At 43.9% G+C, this 16844-nt stretch overlaps 1 protein-coding gene across 1 annotated transcript in view; it reads left to right on the top strand.

Moving 5' to 3' along the window:
* mtmr4 (myotubularin related protein 4) overlaps positions 1-16844 on the top strand; it is a 158197-nt gene that overhangs the window by 102577 nt on the left and 38776 nt on the right. The window lies entirely within an intron of this gene.

The raw sequence follows: 16844 nt of genomic DNA on the forward strand, positions 1-16844 counted from the left end.
TTTAGGTAGCCTGTTTTGTGTTGGGTTTTTGGTGGGTGGTTGTTTTCAGTCTTTGTGTGTCTGCACCAGATAGAACTGTTTCGGTTGTCACTTTTGTTGTTTTGTATTTTGTGTGTTCACCTTTATTAAAGTAAGATGAACAATTACCACGCTGCGCATTGGTCTTCCGATCCTTCTAACTTATCCTCCTCAAACGAGGAAGACGACAGCCGTTACAGAACTACTCACCAAAAAAGGACCAAGCAGCGTGGTAACGGGCAGCAGCTGCAGCAGCAGCAGCAGCAGCAGCAGCGATCGGAGGACTCCTGGACCTGGGAGGAGATTCTGGACGGCAAGGGACCTTGGACTCAGGTTGGTGAATATCGCCGCCCCAAAGCTGAGCTGGAGGCAGCGAAAGCGGAGAGGCGGTGGTATGAGGAGGCTGCACGTAAGCGCGGCTGGAAGCCAGAGAGGCAGCCCCAAAAATTTCTTGGGGGGAGGCACACGGAGAGTGTGGCTAAGCCAGGTAGGAGACCTGAGCCAACTCCCCGTGCTTACATTGGAGAGAGAGGGACCGGGCAGGCACCATGTTATGCCGTGAGGCGCACGGTGTCCCCGGAGAGCAGGCATAGCCCGGTGCGGTACGTAGCAGCGCCTAGTATCGGCCGGGCTAGAGTGGGCATCGAGCCAGGTGCCATGAAGCCGGCTCAACGCATCTGGTCCCCAGTGCGTCTCCTCGGGCCGGGGTACATGGCACTGGCCCTACGCATGGTGTCCCCGGTTCGCCAGCACAACCCTGCCACCGGAGGTGGCACCGGATAGACCGGACCATGGAGGCGCACTGCAGGTCTTGAGCACCGAACCTGCCCAACCCTACCTGGCTGAATGCTCCCCGTAGCCAAGCCAGTGCGGCCTATTCCACCTCGCCGCACTGGCTTGGCTACGGGGAGCATTCAGCCAGGTAGGGTTGGGCAGGTTCGGTGCTCAAGACCTGCAGTGCGCCTCCATGGTCCGGTCTATCCGGTGCCACCTCCACGCACCAGCCCTCCGGTGGCAGCCCCCCGCACCAGGCTGTCTCTCTGTCTCCTCACTACAGGTGTTCCCGTCTGTCCAGCGCCACCTGAGTCTTCCGTCTGTCCAGCGCCGCCAGGGTCTTCCGTCTGTCCAGCGCCGCCTGAGCCGCCCGTCTGTCCAGCGCCGCCTGAGCCGCCCGTCTGTCCAGCGCCGCCTGAGCCGCCCGTCTGTCCAGCGCCGCCTGAGCCGCCCGTCTGTCCAGCGCCGCCTGAGCCGCCCGTCTGTCCAGCGCCGCCTGAGCCGCCCGTCTGTCCAGCGCCGCCTGAGCCGCCCGTCTGTCCAGCGCCGCCTGAGCCGCCCGCCTGTCCAGCGCCGCCTGAGCCGCCCGCCTGTCCAGCGCCGCCTGAGCCGCCCGCCTGTCCAGCGCCGCCTGAGCCGCCCGCCTGTCCAGCGCCGCCTGAGCCGCCCGCCTGTCCAGCGCCGCCTGAGCCGCCCGCCTGTCCAGCGCCGCCTGAGCCGCCCGCCTGTCCAGAGCCGCCGGAGCCGCCCGCCTGTCCTGAGCCGCCGGAGCCGCCCGCCTGTCCTGAGCCGCCGGAGCCGCCCGCCTGTCCTGAGCCGCCGGAGCCGCCAGTCTGTCCTGAGTCGCCGGAGCCGCCCGCCAGTCAGGAGCCGCCGGAGCCGCCCGTCTGTCCTGAGCCGTCGGAGCCGCCCGCCAGTCAGGAGCCGCCCGCCAGTCAGGAGCCGCCCGCCAGTCAGGAGCTGCCCGTCTGTCCTGAGCCGTCGGAGCCGCCCGCCAGTCAGGAGCCGCCGGAGCCGCCCGCCAGTCAGGAGCCGCCGGAGCCGCCCGCCAGTCAGGAGCCGCCCGCCAGTCAGGAGCCGCCCGCCAGTCAGGAGCCGCCCGCCAGTCAGGAGCTGCCCGTCTGTCCTGAGCCGTCGGAGCCGCCCGCCAGTCAGGAGCCGCCGGAGCCGCCCGCCAGTCAGGAGCCGCCGGAGCCGCCCGCCAGTCAGGAGCCGCCGGAGCCGCCCGCCAGTCAGGAGCCGCCGGAGCCGCCCGCCAGTCAGGAGCCACCGGAGCCGCCCTTCAGTCAGGAGCCGCCCTTCAGTCCGGAGCCGCCCCTCAGTCCGGAGTTGCCCCTCAGTCCGGAGTTGCCCCTCAGTCCGGAGTTGCCCCTCAGTCCGGAGTTGCCCCTCAGTCCGGAGTTGCCCCTCAGTCCGGAGCTGCCCCTCAGTCCGGAGCTGCCCCTCAGTCCAGTGGGGCCATTTAGTAGGATTGCCAATCCTAGGTCGGCGTCGAGGGTTGCCGTTCCTAGGAGGACACTAAAGCGGACAAAGACTATGGTGGAGTGGGGTCCACGTCCTGCGCCAGAGCCGCCACCGCGGACAGATGCCCACCCAGACCCTCCCCTATAGGTTCAGGTTTTGCGGCCGGGGTCCGCACCTTGGGGGGGGGGGGGGTACTGGCACGTTCTGACCTTTATTTCCTTTGTTTTTGTCTTTATTTAGTATGGTCAGGGCGTGAGTTGGGGTGGGCAGTCTATGTTTGTTTATCTATGTTTTTCTATTTCTGTGTTTGGCCTGATATGGTTCTCAATCAGAGGCAGGTGTTAGTCATTGTCTCTGATTGGGAACCATATTTAGGTAGCCTGTTTTGTATTGGGTTTTTGGTGGGTGGTTGTTTTCAGTCTTTGTGTGTCTGCACCAGATAGAACTGTTTCGGTTGTCACTTTTGTTGTTTTGTATTTTGTGTGTTCACCTTTATTAAAGTAAGATGAACAATTACCACGCTGCGCATTGGTCCTCCGATCCTTCTAACTTATCCTCCTCAGACGAGGAAGACGACAGCCGTTACACATTTGGTGTATCATCATAGTGGACTCTATCTTATTGTCAAACTCGCTCAGGTGGAACAAACAACAAACTTAAAACTTGTGCCTTTTTAAGTGTTGAATTGAATGTCATTGAGAAAACAGAAAGGTGTCATAATGTATTTTTTTCAGCAAACATCCTATCTGTAATCTGATTACAATATTTTTGCTGGTAACGTAACCGATTACTGTTTTTTTTACAGTGCCTTCAGAAAGTATTCACACCCCTTGACTTTTTCACTGTCACTGACCTACACACAATACCCCTTAATGTCAAAGTGGAATTCTGTTTTTCAAAATGTTTTCATATTAATTAAAAACTGAAATGTCTCAAGTCTAAGTATTCAAACCCTTTTTATGGCAAGTTTAATTAAGTTCAGGACCAAAAATGTGCTTAACAAGTCACATAATAAGTTGCATGGACTCACTTTGTGTGCAATAACAGTGTTTAACATGATTTTTGAATGACTCATCTCTGTACCCCACACATACAATTATCTGTAAGGTCACTCAGTCGAGCAGTGAGTTTCAAACACAGATTCAACCACAAAGACCAGGGAGTTTCTCCAATGCCTCGCAAAGAAGGGCACCCATTGGTAGATGGGGAAAAAAATTAAAAGCAGACATTGAATATCCCTTTGAGCATAGTGAAGTTATTAATTACACTTTGGATGGTGTATCAATACACCCAGTCACCACCAAGATAAAGGTGTCCTTCTAACTCAGTTGCCAGAGGGGAAGGAAACTGCTCAGGGATTTCCACATGAGTCATGGTGACTTTAAAAGAGTTACATAGTTTAATGGCTGTGATAGGAGAAAACTGAGGCTGAATCAACAACATTGTAGTTACTTCACAATACTAACCTAATTTACAGAGTGAAAAGAAGTAAGCCTGTACACAATAAAAAATATTCAAAAACATGCATCCTGTTTGCAACAAGGCACTAAAGTAATACTGCAAAAAATGTGGCAAAGCAATTCACTTTTGTCCTGAATATAAGTACCACTCTCCATATTTCCAAGCATAGTGCTGGCTACATCATGTTATGGGTATACTTGTAATCACTTAAGGACTGGGGAGTTTTCAGGATAAAAAAGATACGGAATGGAGCTAACCGCAAGCAAAATCTTAAAGGAAAACCTGGTTCAGCCTGTTTTCCACCAGACACTGTGAGATGAATTCACCTTACAGCAGAACAATAACGGACCGGAATTGAATACGAGCCATGTGTGTAGCTTCTAATAAAGAGTGCCGGGCTACACAATGGATAGTGATACTCCTACTGCTCGGTGGTTCTGTGGGTCTGTCTAACTGCTTTGTGGTTGGTTGAGAAAATGGGTGTGTGCCCATGTCATACAGACATTTGGCCTGGCTAAATAAAGTGCTGTGTCTGTCTAATTTGTTTCCCCACAGCTGTCACACAAGAGGATCATCATAGACATTTTGTTTCATTCAAGTCACCCTCCCTCCTTTAGGCATCCATTTAGTCGCTCTCTCTCTTCCTTATCCCTCCCATCTGTTATCATCGCCACTCTCTTGCTCTCTCTCGCTTGCTCTCTCTTTCATGCGCTCTCCATCCCTCTCTCTCTGTTTCACTCTCTGTTTCACAGTAATTTGCATGATCATACCACACTGCCAGCGGAGTTATAACTTGAACAATTCTTTGTTAGTTTTCAAATGTACAATTGAATCTCCCCGTATATAAAAACCACGAAAGACTGCCGGAAAGGCTTGAACGAAAGATTGTCATTTTTATAACTCACACGGTGAAGAACGTAGCCTACTGCAGGGTTTCCCAGACTTTTTCAAATTCGGCACACAGAAATTAGAGGTCATGAGTAACTTGGTCAAAAAGAATGGCACCGATTGGCTTATAGGTGGTGCTGTTATAAGAAGTTTCACTTAAATCATCATGTCCGCCGCCCTATTTGACCTACAGACTTGAACATTTGTATGTAGGTGTCTTTCCTCCTGCTGAACAAATTTGCCTGAAGGACCCATAAGGTTGACAGAATAGATTATTGATAAATAAGGAAATCTGATTTTATGTGTCCATTTAAATCCTTTTTAAATCCACTTCTCAATGGCCTATCAACTTGAAACGTGTTACTGTCATCAGACATTACCATAATGAACCATGTTAAGTTTGGCATTGATATCTTAAAAAATAAGGACACTATTAACAATTCACATTTTGACTGTAACGCTAATGCTTAAAGGTCCTGAACAGTGAAAATCATGTTTTTCATGAAATCGAATGATATTTGGATGAAACCAGTTCAAAGTAGGATAACTCGAGTATAACACATTTCTGTAGCTGGTACATTGATAAAGTTTGATAATAAAGTTACTTGTCCCCTCCTCCTGTGTCAAACACTTGGATTCAGGGGGCAGGCATTACCAAGGATTACACTAATGGTAGGGTCTTATCATCTTTACTTATGTACCATCTTAAAACGGTCATCCCATGCTCCTACACCTTACTTTAGCTTTATTTACAAACCGTAAGATAGCTACTAGGAGAACGTTCGACCAAAGATATTGGTAACCATTAATCTGTGTTGTGACTGATAGCTAGCAAGCTACTTACCAGCATGCCGGCAAAAGCACTCTGTGTTGTGACTGGGTGTATAGTAGTGTTAATTTAACGTTACACTATTTTCCGAAGAATGAAGACATCCGACAGCAGTGGCTGCTATTTATTTTGGTGGACAGGCTGCACCGAAAATTACAATCATGTTACGCGTCTGCAGTGCACATTCCGTGCCAAGTTGCTTTATTGGGGAGAACATTCAATGGGTCTTACTAGGAAGCTAATTCGGAAGACGCCATCATTAACAGTGTTTGTAAGTATCAGTGTTTGATGAGTCTGACACAGTAGCCAACAGTTTGGGGTGATCGGGGGGCTAACGTTAGATAATGCAAGTGTTAGATAATGCAACTGTGGCTGCTTTGACGGTATATTTTTTGTAACACACCTGATAGTCACTATATGGTTTTTGATCTTCCATCCCTAAGCCCCCTACATTGAGTCTGAGAACTTCCAGCACACAGCTGGAACGAAGGAATGTTGTCCCCAAAAGTTTTTTTTTCCTTTAACATCTCCTTTTGTCTTCCCACTATTATCAAGCAGTAATGATACACATTTTAGAAAATTCAACCTTTATCTGCACAGCTTCCCAGGCAACCATCACAGCAGGAATGCTGTGATACAAAATCAACTTTAAGTCATAGTTATTCATTTAAAATCTGCATCAATTGAGTATTTCAGGCACAGAAACATTTCCAAATACAAACATTGAAAAGTTTCACAAAAGTGCACGACCAAAGTTAGCAAATTTCAAATTGAGTACTTCCAAAATACCAGAAAATACATTGTAGAATGAGTAGATCACCTCAGCAACAAATGGATAGCATCATGACAAATAAAAGGAAAATCACTACCCATTTAACAAACATTTCCCTTTTCAGAAACATTACAGGCTCCGTAGACAGGCTCCTGGATCTCCTCTTCAACATGGTCACCCTTGATCCAGTGCCGTATGTGGGGAAGCTGTGCAAGCTGTCCATCCCAGGACCCTTGTCTGCCTAGTGTGAGAGGCCTGACAAAGAGCAGGCCATAGCTAGATTTTTCTCTGACTTCTATCTTGGGGGTGACTGAAGCCTGCTTGATTGGAGCGGGGTACATGGGTCCTCCTGTTCTCTCGCTGTCCTCCCCATGAATTTCTGTAGTTGGTTGTATTTCCTAAAGCCTAAGTAATTCACTGTTACGTGATACAGTATATCACATTTTGTTACATTGTATTGTTTTTTTCAAGCATTTGGACAGGAGATGAGGGTTACAAATTGTACGAATCAATGGGTCCTGCATACTGTAGGGTGGCTGGGTGCCTATATTAGGCTTATGGCTCTAATTATTATTTTTTATAATGTCAAATGGTGTCTCACCATTATTTCTCACCTTTATTTTTCATAAGTGTTCATGTTGATCAATATTTTGGCTAAGCTGGCCTTTAGTAAATTATCAAATAAATGTCTGCTCAATGCATACAATTCTGAACATATTGTCATGTATAATGCAAAGGGAACCAATAAATGATCCAGTACAGTTATTGTATGCTGTTTTCATGTACATTACCTTATGTCTAAGCTTCTAAGATGACTCAGACTTCATGTGAAGTATATCAGTGAACTGTATTCTGTAATTATACTGTACAAAAATATTAACGCAGCATGCTACAATTTCAACGATTTTACTGAATTACAGTTCATATAAGGAAATCAGTTAATTTAAATAAATAAATTAGGCCCTAATCTATGGATTTCACATGACTGGGCAGGGGTGCAGCCATGGGTGGGCCTGGGAGGGCATATATTGAAGCAACATCTCAAGACATCAGTCAGGAAGTTAAAGCTTGGTCGCAAATGGGTCTTTCAAAGGGACAATGACCCCAAGCATACTTCCAAAGTTGTGGCAAAATGGCTTGAGGACAACAAAGTCAAGGTATTGTAGTGGCCATCACAAAGCCCTGACCTCAATCTTATAGAACATTTGTTGGCAGAACTGAAAAAGGGGGAGGCCTGCAAGGAGGCCTACAAACCTGATTCAGGTACACCAGCTCTGTCAGGAGGAATGGGCCAAAATTCACCCAACTTATTGTGGGAAGCTTGTGGAAGGCTACCCAAAATGTTTGACCCAAGTTAAACAATTTAAAGACAATGCTACCAAATACTAATTGAGTGTATGTAAACTTCTGACCCACTGGGAATGTGATGAAAGAAATACAAACTGAAATAAATCATTCTCTCTACTATTATTCTGACATTTCACATCCTTAAAATAAAGTGTTGATCCTAACTGACCAAAGACAGGGAATTTTTACGAGGATAAAATGTCAGGAATTGTGAAAAACGGAGTTTAAATGTATTTGGCTAAGGTGTATGTAAACTTCCAACTTCAACTGTACCAGTAGATGCATATTAGCACATACGCTAATGTAGCATGTTCTTAGCGTGGAACACACACAACTGATCAATGGACTATGTTCGGGAAGAGCATTAATAAGATTATCATATGAAAGACCAGACCAGAGACCAGGATATAAAGTTTAAATGCTAATGCCGGCTTGTTTATTTTAAGAAAGTTGTTTGTAGTTATCTAAAAATAAGATTTTTAATTCACAATGTTCTCAAATAAATATTCACACTAATAAAATACCCTGGGTTAAATAATATGTGGGTGCACCTGCCTAATTAAATATCTATAGTAATATCAAATATCACCAGATTAGTTCAATATAGAAATCAAAATGACATTCAAATACACATTCACAATTTCACAGTCTTACCACATATATGACCATTAAACACGGAGCTGTGCAGAATAGTGTATTTAAGTGTGCTTCAAGAGAGGTCCTTTTAAAGTGATATCTTCAGATATCTTTCTTTTGCATGCAATAGAAGATGTCGATCTCTCTGGGTAGGCTCGCCATCCAAGACTCAATCTCCAACAAAAAATCTGACCAATATATTGAATAAGCAGACCAACATTGAGCACGGTTACATGCACACAATAATATGAGTATTGTTGATAGTCAGATTAATATAATAGTATATTTAAAATGCTTTGCAAGAAGAATATTTTCCCTAATAATCCTGTTTACATCTGAAATCAGGCTACTTGATGGGACTTACTGTAAATAAATGCAATCGCCAGTCAAAATAAATGTTCTACCACAGTGACTATGATATTTTAGTTCAGACATATAAAGTTTGTATTTGAAAACTATTTAAGTTTTTCCAAACTCACACAATGATTTGTACAACAAATACACAGATGGAACTAGAGTTTAAGCTGTTTACATGTTCTAATAATTTGAAAGATTGCTCTGAAAACCAGGTTGTACCAAAAGCAACATTCAGATACAATATTGTTCACTATAAAAAAAAGTACACTGAGTGTACAAAACATAAGGAACACCTGCTCTTTCCATGACATAGACTGACCAGGTGAGTCCAGGTGAAACCTATGATCTCTTATTGATGTCACGTGTGGATTGTGTATGTGTGCCATTCAGAGGGGTGAATGGGCAAGACAAAGATTGAAGTGCCTTGGAACAGATTATGGTAGTAGGTGCCAGGCGCACCGGGTTGAGTGTCAATAACTGCAACACTGCAGGGTTTTTCACGCTCAACAGTTTCCCGTCTGTTTCAAAAATGGTCCACCCACAAAGGACACCCAGCCAACTTGACACTACTCTGCATTGGAGTCGACATGGGCCAGCATACCTGTGGAACGCTTTCGACACCCTGTAGAGGCCATGCCCTGACAAAGTGATGCTGTTCTGAGGGCAAAAGTGGGTGCAACTCAATATTAGGAAGGTGTTCCTAATGCTTTGTACACTCCGTGTATAATTACCTCGAAAGAAGTGCACGTAGCAATTAGCATAAATAGCACAATTTACTTAACATGGTAAAAGTTAGCATTGGCCCGCTAAAGATGCGCTAATACAGCAGCTTAATTTGTCATCCACAAACGCATTCAATCGGTCTCAGGACGAGAACGATGAATGGACCATCAATTATCAGCATTTCTCTTAAGATATATCTATGTTTAGCTCATTATTTCTAGCTTTATATCAGTTTTTTGACCTTCACGGACAATAGAAAATCTGTCATAAAATAGGTCCCTTTACAATGCTTACTCAACATTGCATTGATTGAGTTGACAAAGGCGGGACCTAACTGATTTGCGCACTTCTGATTGGTTAGGTCATTTCTCATAACTACAAGGATATTTAACCATTACTTGACCTGGGTTACCCTAAAATATGCTAACAATAATTTTTCAATCGTATTTTCATGAACCATAGGACTTGGTTTGAGAACAGCTAACGGATTGGTCAAAGGATGGCTGAGTTAAATCAAAAATCTGATTTTACGTGTCCATTTAAAACACTGTAAATCCACTCACTCAACAGTGGCAGATCAGCTTAAAACTTGTCATCGCTATCATGGACATCCATCCCTAAGGTCTACCACGCTGAATTTGGTATTGATATCTATATATTTTTTTTTTAAATGTTAGGGGGTAGATCAGCTTTAATATTGCAGATAGATTGTAGCTTCCATCAATGTAATTGTCTGCGTCACTTCCAATCCCCCATATATTTTTTTGCAAATATATATTTATATATATATATATCACACACACACACACACACACACACACACACACACACACACACACACACACACACACACACACACACACACACACACATACATACACACATAAATTAAATACATATATATATACACACCTTTTTTATTTCCTTTGTTACCCTTCCTTTATTACCCTCCAACCCTACCACCCCTCCCTCAATTGGAGAAAACTAGTGAACAACAACGCTTAGGCCTGTATTTCCAGCTTATACATACTATATATTGTTTTTAACTCTTGTCCTTCCTCTACACACAATCTCTCCCATATATTTATGATGTCCATCCGATTTGATTTCCATTTGCCATATCTTTCAAACTGTACTCTTTCAAAAACAGTTCCTAACCTATATACTTTTTACGGGCACAGTATGTTTTACATTAGTTATCTTGTTGTTATTAGTCCAAACCTTCAGCTTCATTCAACCCCTCCCATCTATCGCTTAACACCATCCATATTGGATTTCTGTTTTCCATATATCTTTCAACTGTGCTGTGATGTTTCACAAAATCTCTGTTATCTGCAGGGTTAGCTCCAGGTAAATATTCCAATTCTTCAGCCATTCCTGGATGTGACCAAAAATAAGCTACATATGGACAGTACCAAAACAATTGATCTAATGATTCTGCCTCTTTGCAGCAAAATCTGCAGAGCTGGGAATGTTGTATCCCCCATATAAATAACATTATGTTGGTTGCAAGAATTCTGTATAATATTTTAAATTTAAATATTCTAAGTTTTGAATCCGGCGTCGTTTTGCGTATCAGTTCATATAAACCATGTGCCATGGAATCAAAAATCTCTTCCAAACTATTTTGCAATCTATATGGCACGGCTGTCAATTTTTGGTCCTTAAATGAAACTGGTAAACTTTTTTACTTATCACAATTTTCTTTAACCAATAATGGTCTTTAATGCTGGGCCGACAGACAAGTTCCTTACTTTTTCCCCCTTCCACTTTCCTCTTCCATTATGTTTTAGTTAGCTGCATGTATGACATAACTCCACCAGTCATATTTATGATATAATTTACGAAGATTATAACTTTTTATTTTTTATAAAAAAAGTATGTTTTTTTTAATCAATTGGTATATTTGAGTTTTACCACACTATTTGTTGTATTATTTCTTCTGTCTTTTCTGGTGGATTAAATTGAAATGGATTCAAATGTATTAAACTTCACTAAACTCTAAAAAGGCGATCAAAAAGGAGATGAATAAAAATGCAATTGCTAGCTCCATACTGTTACTGTCTTTATACCTATGGACAAAAAAATATATAGAAAGGTGAGCATGACTTTATATTTCCTCACTGTGTGACACTGACCGCGGGGCGTTATGGGATTGTTTCCGAAGTTAGAGCTGATTTTGAGAGAACCTCAAGCCCAATTTTCAAAACAACATTACAATATAAAAATGTATTTTAGACTGTAATTTGGGAATTTCTTGAGGTGCTCTAAGTTGCTATTACAGTGCATTCGGTAAGTATTCAGACCCCTTGACTTTTTCCACATTTTGTTACGTTACAGCCTTATTCTAAAGTTGATTAAATTGTTTTTTCCCCTAATCAAACTACACACAATAACCCATAATGACAAAGCAAAACCTATATTTTTTGAAATTGTTGCAAATTTATTAAAAATAAATAACTGAAATATCACATTTACATAAGTATTCAGACCCTTTACTCACTACTTGTTGAAGCACCTTTGGCAGCGATTACAGCTTTGAGCTTGGCACACCTGTATTTGGGGAGTTTCTCCCATTCTTCTCTGTAGATCCTCTCAAGCTCTATCAGGTTGGATGGGGAAGGTCGCTGCATACTGTAGCCATTTTCAGGTCTCTCCAGAGATGTTCGATTGGGTTCAAGTTCTCGGGCTCTGGCTGGGCCACTCAAGGACATTCAGAGACTTGTCCCGAAGCTACTCCTGCGTTGCCTTGGCTGTGTGCTTAGGGTCGTTGTCCCGTTGAAAGGTGAACCTTCGCCCCTAGTCTGAGGTCCTGAGCGCTTGGGAACCTTCAGTGCTGCAGAAATTCTATGGTACTCTTCCCCAGATCTGTGCCTCAACACAATCCTGTCTTGGAGCTGTACAGACAATTTTTTTGACCTCATGGCTTGGTTTTTGCATTGACATGAACTGTCAACTGTGGGACCTCAGGAGTGTGCCTTTCTAAATCATGTCCTATTAATTGATTTTACCACAGGTGGACTCCAATGAAGTTGTAGAAACATCTCAAGGATGATCAGTCAAAACAGGATGCACCTGAGCTCAATTTTTGAGTCTCATAGCAAAGGGTTTAAATACTTAAAAAATCTGTTTTCGCTTTGTCATTATGTAGAATGATAAGGACATGTTTATTTAATCAATTTTAGAATAAGGCTGTAACAAGGGGTCTGAATACTTTCCAAATGTACTGTATTTGCTTTTCTGGCATTGAGAAATAGGTGCTACCTACACTGACTTTAACTGGGTCTCACTGTAGGCGAATTACAGACATCCCCCAGTATAGCTAGCCTCTGCCACAGTAGTATCACAGTGGTGCTTTACAATCATCCATTTCACATACTGTATTGCTCTGCATTTCACCCCTCCCCTCTTCCACTCCCCTCTCTGGAGTGCCCCTCCCTCTCCAGTTGCCTAAAACCTGAAGTCATGACTCACAAACCACCAAGTCATAAAATATTTGTCACTGCATGGTCTTTTTCCTCCCTCTATCCATCTCTATCTCTTTCTCTAGGTCTCTCTTCCCTCTCTTTTTATCTGTACTGCCTGAGGCAGGATAGAGGGGAAAACGTGACACAGTATCTTCTGCTGCACTAGCCGGCCGTCTATGAGTCATACAACTCTATTTGGAGCAGAGCAGAACCACAGAGCCAGTTTGATGCAGCTCAGAGAGAGACTGTACAGGATGTTAACTATGACAATATCAGCAGAGCTAGAGCCAGTTTGATGCAGCTCAGAGAGAGACTGTAGTGGATGTTAACTATTACACTATCAGCAGAGCTAGAGCCAGTTTGATGCAGACCTGAGAAAGACGGCACAGCGTGTTAACTATGTATGACACTTTCAGCGGGATGTGTTAGTTCCCTGCCTTCAACAGTGGAGTTGCAGTGGATTGCCTTCCTCCACTCTTGCCTGGACAGTTAACGAGCGGTGCACATGATTTAGCCCCTGGAGGCTTCGTTAGTATTCTGATGATATTGTCTCTCCTTGTCATTTCAGTTTCTCATAATAAACAGTCAGACTCAGAGACCATGTTAGGAATATTACACCTCCCATAGAGAGAGAACCATACCCATAGTTTTATCTGTACAGCTCCTCCACTCATATTTAGGCCTACTACTGATGTTATCTGTGAGACCCCATCGACACTGCACCCCACCCTCTCTCCTGCACCTCTGCCAAGCCAAAGCTACCCAGGCACTTTCTTTTTGTGACAGATGAACAGCAACACAAACATTAGTAAGATATATGGGGCACAGGGCAGACTATGGGGCACTGGTCTGGGCTGGTTCAAAGAGCTGGCCCGGGAGGGACAATAAAAAATAAAAAAAGGTTATAAAAAATTAGTAAAGGTTATAATCTCCACCATGGAGGGAGAGTAGCCTAGTTAAACCAGACTGAACGCTGCCCTCACCATTCATTCAGTCTGGTGTTAACCAAGCTAGAGGGAGCGTGATCTGGGCCAGGCATCAGTGCCAGGTTCCATCCAGAGCCATCAGTAAGCCTCACGGCCTCTATCGATTTGTGATAGAGGCTCACTCATCTCTCCTTGCTCTGATCCTTATGCATTTCTCGGATCATTCATTTCACCAGAGAGAAGTGAGTTTGAGTAGATAATGAAATAAGTTTTAGTTTTTATACAGACATTCATTTTGTAGTACCCAGGCCCAATCACATGCTCCTTTTAATTAGTTGTTTTCTCTGGGCTGTACCATTTCACATCTTACAGTAATCCTCTCTCCCCGGCCTGTCCTGTATGTTCATGCCCCAACAGGTCCTGCTCTTAGAGTGACTCAGTAAGTAGTGAGTGTGATGAGGCAATGCAGTATTATTGTGCCTAAGTGGTCACTAGGCAACAACTCTGTGCTATGTCTTTCCAAAATAGTGATTTTCTAGATGTTGTAGTCTCTAGTGAATGCTCACGGCATAACAACAACCAAACCGCTTTTCGCTGGCCAACAAGGGTCTGGTACACAACTTCAGTTTTTGTCACAGGTGAAATTACTTTCTTGCTTGCTCTTTCGCAACAGTGCAGTAATCAATATCAGTAGTACTATAAAAAATAAATAAAGTAAAGTAGAACAAAAACACACGAGAAATAGAAATACAAACAAAATAAAGTAAGCTACTGTATATACACGGTCAGTTCCAGAGTCAGTGCCAATACCATATTTACAATGTGAAGGGATACTGGAGTTGGAGGGTTAGATATGTATATGGTTAAGGTGACTAGGTATCAGGCTATATGATAAACAGAATAGCATCATATATGATGATTTTGTGTGTGTGTGTGTGTGTGTGTGTGTGTGTGTGTGTGTGTGTGTGTGTGTGTGTGTGTGTGTGTGTGTGTGTGTGTGTGTGTGTGTGTGTGTGTGTGTGTGTGTGTGTGTGTGTGTGTGTGTGTGTGTGTGTGTGTGTGTATAGTCAGTGCAAAAATAAATTAGAAGGGTCAATGCAAATAGTCTGTGTAACCATTTTGTTAGCTATTTAGCAGTCTTCTGGCTTGCTTCAATACCGTTTGCTGTGCGGAAGCAGAGAGAACAGTCTATGGCTTGGGTGGTTCGAGTCTAGAACAATTTTCAATGCCTTCCTTTTATTTTATTTTACATTTTAACATTTTTTATTTAACCTTTATTTTACTGGGCAAGTCAGTTAAGAACAAATTCTTATTTACAATGGCGGCCTACTCACCTTTCACACTGCCTGATATAGAGGTCCTGTATGGCAGGGAGCTCAGCCCCTGTGATGTACTGGGCTGTCTGCACCCTCCTCTGTAGCGCCATGCAATCAAGGGTGGTGCAGTTGTCATACCAAGCAGTGATGCAGCCAGTCAAGATGCTCTCAATGGTGAAACTGTAGAACATTTTCAGGATTTGAGGGCCCATGCCAAATATTTTCAACCTCCTCAGGGGAAAGACACGCTATCGCACCTTCTTCACGGTGTAGATGGCGGCGTGTTCCACACTGCCAGGTCACTAACCACCTCCCTGTAGGCTGTCTCATTGTCGCCGGTGATCAGGCCTCGCTGTCATGTTGTCAGCAAACTTGACGTGTTGGAGTCATGTGTGGCCACACAGTCGTGTTGAACAAGTGAGTACAGGAAGGGACTAAGCACACACCCCTGTGGGGCCCCCATGTTGACAGCCAGCGTGGCGGAGGTGATGAGTAAACTAAAGATTGATTCCAGGAGACATGAGTGGAAGAGAAAAATCAAAGTAGGCCTTTCTACTCCGAGAGAGAGAAGTATAGGTTAGAGATGTTCTTCAATTCACCAGACATACACACACAGCGTAATTATACATTATGCATTACAGACCCTTGTCATGGCACCAGTGAACAAGACTAGAGCTAAGTTCAAGGCAGAGGAAAATTATTTCATCCCATTTAGACATTATTTCATCCTGTTTAGACTTCACTGTAAAACATCAATTACAGCTAAGATGTTTCTCATCTGTTGCCACGCACCAGTCTAATGACAAGACGAACATGGGCATAATTTGTCTCTGTCACTATTACACTCAACAAAAATGTAAACGTAACATGGAACATTTTCAAAGATTTTACTGAGTTACAGTTCATATAAGGAAATAAGTAAATGTAAATAAATTAGGCCCTAATCTATGGATTTCACATGACTGGGCAGGGGTGCAGCAATGGGTGGGCCTGAGAGGGCATAGGCCCACCCACTGGCGAGTCAGGCTCAGCCAATGAGAAATAAGTTTTCCCCACAAAAGTGCTTTATTGCAGACAGAAATGCCCCCCCCCCCCCCCCCCCCCCCCCCCCCAGACGATCCTGCAGGTGAAGAAGCCAGATGTGGAGGTCCTGTGCTGGTGTGGTTACACATGGTCTGCGGTTGTGAGACATCTGTGGCATTGTTGTGTGACAAAACTGCACATTTTAGAGTGGCCTTTTATTGTCCCCAGCACAAGGTGCACCTGTGTAATGATCATGCTGTTTAATCAACTTCTTGATATGCCACACCAGTCAGGTGGATGGATTATTTTGGCAAAGGAGCAATGCTCACTAACAGGGATGTAAACAAATTTGTGCACAAAATTTGAGAGAAATAAGCTTTTTGCGCATGTGGAAAATGTCTGGGATCTTTTATTTCAGCTCATGAAACATGGGATCAACACTTTACATGTTGCATTTATATTTTTGTTCAGTATAAATTATTTTCAGTGAAGTGCAATAAAATGTTGAATTAAGTTTGAACACAGTGATCGTTAATGTTTGTTTGGCTGCATCTCGTTAATTGGCTTCCTGTTTTAGACGACTTGACGCATCATTTAGACTAGAGTTTGGCATCATCAGTTCCCTCTATTTAGTCTTTATCTGTCTCCCTCCATCCACCTGGTTGGGTTTTAAGCAGCTAAGCTGCTACTACTGAGAGAGATGAAACATGTGTTCTGTTCTGTGATGGGAACCAATTATCTTAATGCATGGGTCTTCTCTATCCCTGTGTCCCAAATGTCACCCTATTGCCTACATAGTGCACTTGTTTTGACCAGAGCCCTGTGGGTAATACGTTGCCATTT

Source organism: Salvelinus namaycush, chromosome 3 (assembly GCF_016432855.1).
Source record: "Salvelinus namaycush isolate Seneca chromosome 3, SaNama_1.0, whole genome shotgun sequence".
Lineage (NCBI taxonomy): Eukaryota > Metazoa > Chordata > Actinopteri > Salmoniformes > Salmonidae > Salvelinus > Salvelinus namaycush.